The sequence below is a fragment of the Pygoscelis adeliae genome, unplaced genomic scaffold, assembly GCF_000699105.1.
Source record: "Pygoscelis adeliae isolate BGI_AS28 unplaced genomic scaffold, ASM69910v1 Scaffold137, whole genome shotgun sequence".
Classification (NCBI taxonomy): Eukaryota; Metazoa; Chordata; class Aves; order Sphenisciformes; family Spheniscidae; genus Pygoscelis; species Pygoscelis adeliae.
In genome coordinates this window covers 170,579-176,076 of record NW_008825099.1, presented here as the reverse complement: position 1 = coordinate 176,076, position 5,498 = coordinate 170,579, and the positions used below count along the sequence as shown (strand labels likewise).

The 5,498-nt window shown below is 45.5% G+C and overlaps 1 protein-coding gene across 3 annotated transcripts in view; it reads right to left on the bottom strand.

Moving 5' to 3' along the window:
* The window catches only part of CHGB (chromogranin B (secretogranin 1)), a 79,885-nt gene that overhangs the window by 11,350 nt on the left and 63,037 nt on the right, over positions 1-5,498 (bottom strand). For 2 of the 3 annotated variants that reach the window (XM_009327095.1, XM_009327096.1), the window contains exon 1: positions 992-1,102. The exons of the other annotated variant lie outside the window; for it this stretch is intronic. The gene's annotated coding sequence lies outside the window, so the exon portion shown is untranslated. Of the gene's footprint in view, positions 1-991; positions 1,103-5,498 lie in introns of those variants that run through there. 3 annotated transcript variants of the gene reach the window in all.

Here is a 5,498-nt window from a genome sequence, read left to right as displayed (position 1 = left end):
CAACTACCACATCTCTTCCTCCTGCCACCCCCCCCCGCCTAATATTCCTAATACCGCTTTACATCCCTCCGCCCCGCCATCCCCTCAGAAAAGGAGAAAAGCGGGGTTTCCCTGCCGCTTTCTCCAGCTCAGAGGATGCAGTATCATCCTCGGGTCTTTCCCACCGTCAGAGGATGCTGAGCCTCTACCTACAGGGAGGAGGTGCGGTAATCCATCCCTCTGGAACAGCTTTCACAAGAAATAACCGCCGCGCTTCCACATCCATTTCTGATCAAAGCCTTTTCAGGAGCTGTGGCAGCCTTTTTTTCCTGCAAGGTTTCTGTCCCTTCCACTGAAATCATTGCCCCTCCCTGCACACAGCAAACCCAGAACCAGAGAACGACTGGAAAGCGATCCCCGTACTTATGTCATCTGGTGAGTGAATGACACACAGTGCTCCTCAAGAGTTTTATCACAGAAATCACTGCTCTTAGCATCCATCTCCACAGGCAAACCTCTTATTCACTGTGACGATGCTCTGGGGAGCCAGAGCAAACCTAGAGAGATCAAGTTTTACATAATTTTCTTAAACAGCCCCCACTGTCCCAATTAGTCCGTGATGGACTGGAAAGCACAAATGACAAGCTATGATGAGCTCTCCACAAAGCAAGCCTGAACGCTCCTCCCAGTTCCCTTCAAAACCAGGCAAAGACATTGTAAGATCAGGACTTGTTTTGCTTTTCCTTTCATTAACTCCTAGAGGGCCATCTCCAAATTACGTGTATTTTTCAGTTCTTCTTTTTTGTTTGTTCTCAGTGCTAAGCAGGTGGCCCTTTAATTGCCGGTGTTCATGGAGGACAATGGATCTATACATCAAAATGGCAGTTATCTCTATTATCGTTCTGTGTACTGACTATCATATTGTGTATTAACAATGCCAGGCTGCTATAACCATATATCCCTTAAACATATAAAACAGGACACAAGGACACAACACTCCAGTGAAACTCACATGCAGCTTCATCTGTGCATAAAGGAAGCCAGGAACTTCAGCTCCATTTGAAGCTTGTTTCAGAAGACAGCCTTTAACTCCAGGAGGCAAAGCCAGATACCTCGTTCACCTTGCATTCAGATTACAGTTTCTGCAAAATAACAGAACACAGTTACCTGGCCACCATGAAAAGCAAATCAACACTGCAACATCTTCTCTGCTTCCTCAGCCTCCCCCTCCTACATGCCATTCCTGTACTGCCCATACAAGCCCCATCTCCACAGGCAGATGCTTCTTTGGAAATCACTAGTCTTGACTGTGGGAAGTCGAGAGCCCAACTCAAAAGACTATGAAGAATTTCACTGGGTCCAAGGCCCCCAGGTCCTCCCCCATCAGTGTGAGGATTCAGCCTGGCCTCAACCTCCTCAGCTGCTCACGAGAAAGAATTTTAGGTGAAACATTTGCCGTTTAAGTGTCCTCTGCTTCCCCAGGCGTATAAATAGCACTCTCTGGTTATCCTTGTGTAACTGCTCTACTCCAGCATTGGTTGGCTATACTTATCTTGGACATGACAGTCAAAAGGGGCAAGTGATACAAAGATGCTGAATAAATATAGCCAGCTATTTTACTATCTATGAGATATTTGTACTAAGTACCTGTATCACACAAGTCCTGTTGATGGTACAACCACCACTACAGAAGCCTTCTTGCTGCAGAAGAGACAGCTGAGATTAAGCAGTCCCGCACCCCTGCCTCACATGGCTTCTAATCCATCCCTTGCACTGCAGCAGCAATCACTGGGGCTTCATGGCTGTTTTCTCTGTGCTGGTTGTTTTATTTGTATTTGACTTGTAGGATTTCTCTGAAATGCTCCCTCACCTCAGCATTGTGTGGGCTGATCCCGAAGAATCCAGAAGTCCTGTATTTGCTGTTGATAAGAGAAGATGTTAAAGCACTGCCAGGGCATGTTTTGCCATCAGTTATATCAGGAGACTGGGAGCACATGTTAACGCCTTCAGATTTGATCAGAATCAAGGTTACAAAGATTTGCAAGTTTTGCAGGAGGTCACCCAAGAGGCCTGTGACAAGAGCAGGGACAGAACTGGATGGAGTATATCTAATTTCATCGTCAGCACCCAAGGGTAGGATTTCAAAACATGATCCCACAGACTTTTCTGCCAATGCTTGAAAACCAGAGAGAATCCAAGCACCTTGCCTGCAGTTAATTAAGTCAGCCTGTATCTTCAAAACAATGTCGCTTCACATGGACTTTTACAGCCAGGTATCAGCTGGCATGAGCTTCCCCTCAGATTGGGAAAGAGATGTGACTGCATGAAGTCAGGATTACAGCAGGTGGTGGCATATTTCACTCGATCGATTGTGAGTGGCACACCCCAACCTCCCTTCTCAGATGTGTCAGAACTTCGACTGCAGTGATATACACACCTCATAATGTTGTGACAATCTATCACTCTATGAATAAACAGTATTTATCCTGCTGGATTCTCTCAAATACAAACGCTTTAAAAAAAATACACATTTGGCTCATCCTAGAAGCTAGAACTTCAAAGGATGACAAGCGAGTTTCTGTGTCTGAGCTCCTTCTAAATGGAGAGGAGACTGCTCAGGGAATATGAGGATTGCTCTCCTCTAATTAGATGTGCTAGTGGGATTATCTTCATTCTTGGACGCCAACTAGTTTTCATGGAATGAAAATCCTGCAGCCTATTTCATGAACAAACTCAGCTCTTTCATTCAGAAGGTACTAAGGGGATGGATCTGGAGAAAAACACCAATCAAATCTGAAAAGCCAGCACCTCAAGGGACATCATCTCTCTAGCTTCACTAATGGCAGCAAAAATCCTTTCAGAGGTCTACACATATGCAGTGCCGGTTGCACCATAATGGATAATGGAGTTGTACAGATGCTTAGGCTTTGCTGCCGTTATACATTACCATATATACATTTACCCATAGCTCACTAATACCAACTGTTACAGTGGCTTAGAGCTGGTGCAACACGTATTTGAACCATGCCCCAGGAATTCAGTTATCATCTTAGTAGCTCTACAGTGAGGCAGGATTAGGTGCCTGGCTTATATCCCTGCTCGTATGGTAATGGACTTCAGAGGAGTTAAAATCCATCAGACACATACACTGGAGAGGGAACAGGCCAGTGCTCAGCTGGATCTCGTCTGTGCTGCATCCAGACAGGGGGCCTGGCAAAGCAGAAGGGACAACCCTTCAGGGGTGCATATGCCTGTATACACCCCAAAATCTTTGCATGCCTCCAGTCAAAGCCTCTGTGAGAGGTGGCAGCCAGGACCACACTCAGACCTCCCCCTTCTTATTGAGCAAAGACTATTTATCCTGTACCAGGCACCTGCAGTGATGCTGATGAATAGAGCTTGCTTGACGAGCTATGGGAGGATCTGACAAACAACAGGGACTGAGGTGTCAGGAACAGTGGCTGCTTGAGCTGAATCCATAGGAGATGAAACGATACTGCTATTAGATAAGGCAAGACACTTCTAAACACACCCTGCAGCAGCCTGTGCTTGGGTGGACTGCGCTGGTCCGGTTTGTTACTTGTAACGGGTGGTCAGTCTGCACATTTTGGTTTAGCCTCTCTGTCATCCGAAACCCACAGTGATAAAAAATGCACCCTCATAGAAGAACTGAGTCCACGGGATACAAATCACCTGAATGCACCGAGATGTAAAACCACCTAATTCTGTATTTACACAATAACCAGCTTCCAATTTAAATCTAAAATGCACATCTTTTGCCTCCACTGAACTATTTTTGGGTCATTTTTCCCCTGAAAAACACGCCTGTCACTGCCTGTGGCCTTAGCACATGGTATCAATGAACTGCCCAGCAAACTGAGCTCCAGTTGAGAGACAGAGGAGCTGTGAAGAGACCCTGTGTGGTACAGATGTGTAATTTCTGTATTGTAGGCAACTATCTTTTTTTTCCTTTCTATATTTATATAGTACCTCACACAGTGGAGTTTTGTTCATGCTATGTGCTCTTAGGCAGTACAGAAACAACTGCTAGAAACCAACTGCTAGTCTTTAGTCTCAAAGACTTTCTTCAAAGAATATCTAAAGAATCTACAGGATATTTCTGCTTCAGAACCAAGAGAACCTTAAAAGTTCAGGTTGACTCTTCTTGAGTTGTCTTTCTCGGTCTTCTTTAAAAAAAGATGATTTTCCTCACTTGTAACCCTCTTCTCTTCCATGCAGGATCCTTCTAGCTCCAGCTCTTCTGTGATATATCTGTACCACAGAAATAAGGTCAAATGTTATATGGCCTAACTGAAAAGAGGTTTAAAATATGCCTATAAGACATGTAATAATTGTTAAGGGATATTAAAAATACATGCACACTCTGCTATGGTCTTCTGGAAAAAGCCCTATGCCAGCTGATATAAATCTTCAGGGCCTCTGGATACACTCACAGGCTACAGAAGCTGTAAAGAAATCACCAGAATGAAAAAAAACACAAAACCAAGCCAAACCCAAAACACAGGTGAGAGAGGCAAGACCAAGTCTAAACACAACCGCTTCCCTGACATCCCATGTTTTCCACATGAACATCTTCATATATGCCGCTCACACACACCTATCTCCTCCCTCCCAGTCATTCCTCTCTCAGTGTTTGTCAGCTCAGATGGGAGAAAATTAGATTATGCTGCAATACAAAAATAAACACATAAATAAAAAGCAGACTTTGGGGCCTACAAAATGAAGGACAGTTTTTCTATACTGCTCTGTCAGCATGACTACCACTAAAAAGCGGTGCCACTTCCTAGGTCCTTCCCTGACAGCAACTTGCCGACCTTGCTTGCTTCAGGCAGTAAACGCAATTTAGCTCTTGCAATTACACTGGTATGGCATCCATGGGAAAGATGACATTGATGTGAAACAGCATGCACATTTCCTGCCCTCCTACAAGAGAAAGTAGGAATTTGCCTAATAACGTTGCAATGCTGGGATTTTTAGTCACAAGTCTCTTCGTATTATCTGCGCTGCCACTTCTCACCTTGGTATAAATTCCTGATTCACTGTCAGAAAATGACGTGCTGGAGTCCCAGTCAAAACCTGCCACTCCAGATGAACCGATCATCAAGCTAAAATGCAGCTTTGGATCCATGGGAGCCCTTACATGATTACTCATGGCTTTATGAATTTGGCTATGACTAAACCCTCTCCTAGCCACAGCTGTAATGAAGTTGCCTTGCTGACAACAGGAGCAACCTCCGCAGCCCCAGACACCTCCTCCTCTGCAAGGTGGGGAGGTAACAGCACCCCAACACCCTCCGCACCAGAGATGAGTCCTGGACAAAGAGCAATAGCACCCCTGAAAGCCACCAGCAGGTCTCCCCTAGCCCAGCTTTTGAATGCTCGGCATCGCTGCAGGACCAGAGCTCCCAGGCAGTTGATGCCCAGGGAGCTGTAGGGCATCTCACCATCCCGCCTGGGCACAGTGGAGCTGCACACCTAGATCCACCACCTCCCCACCC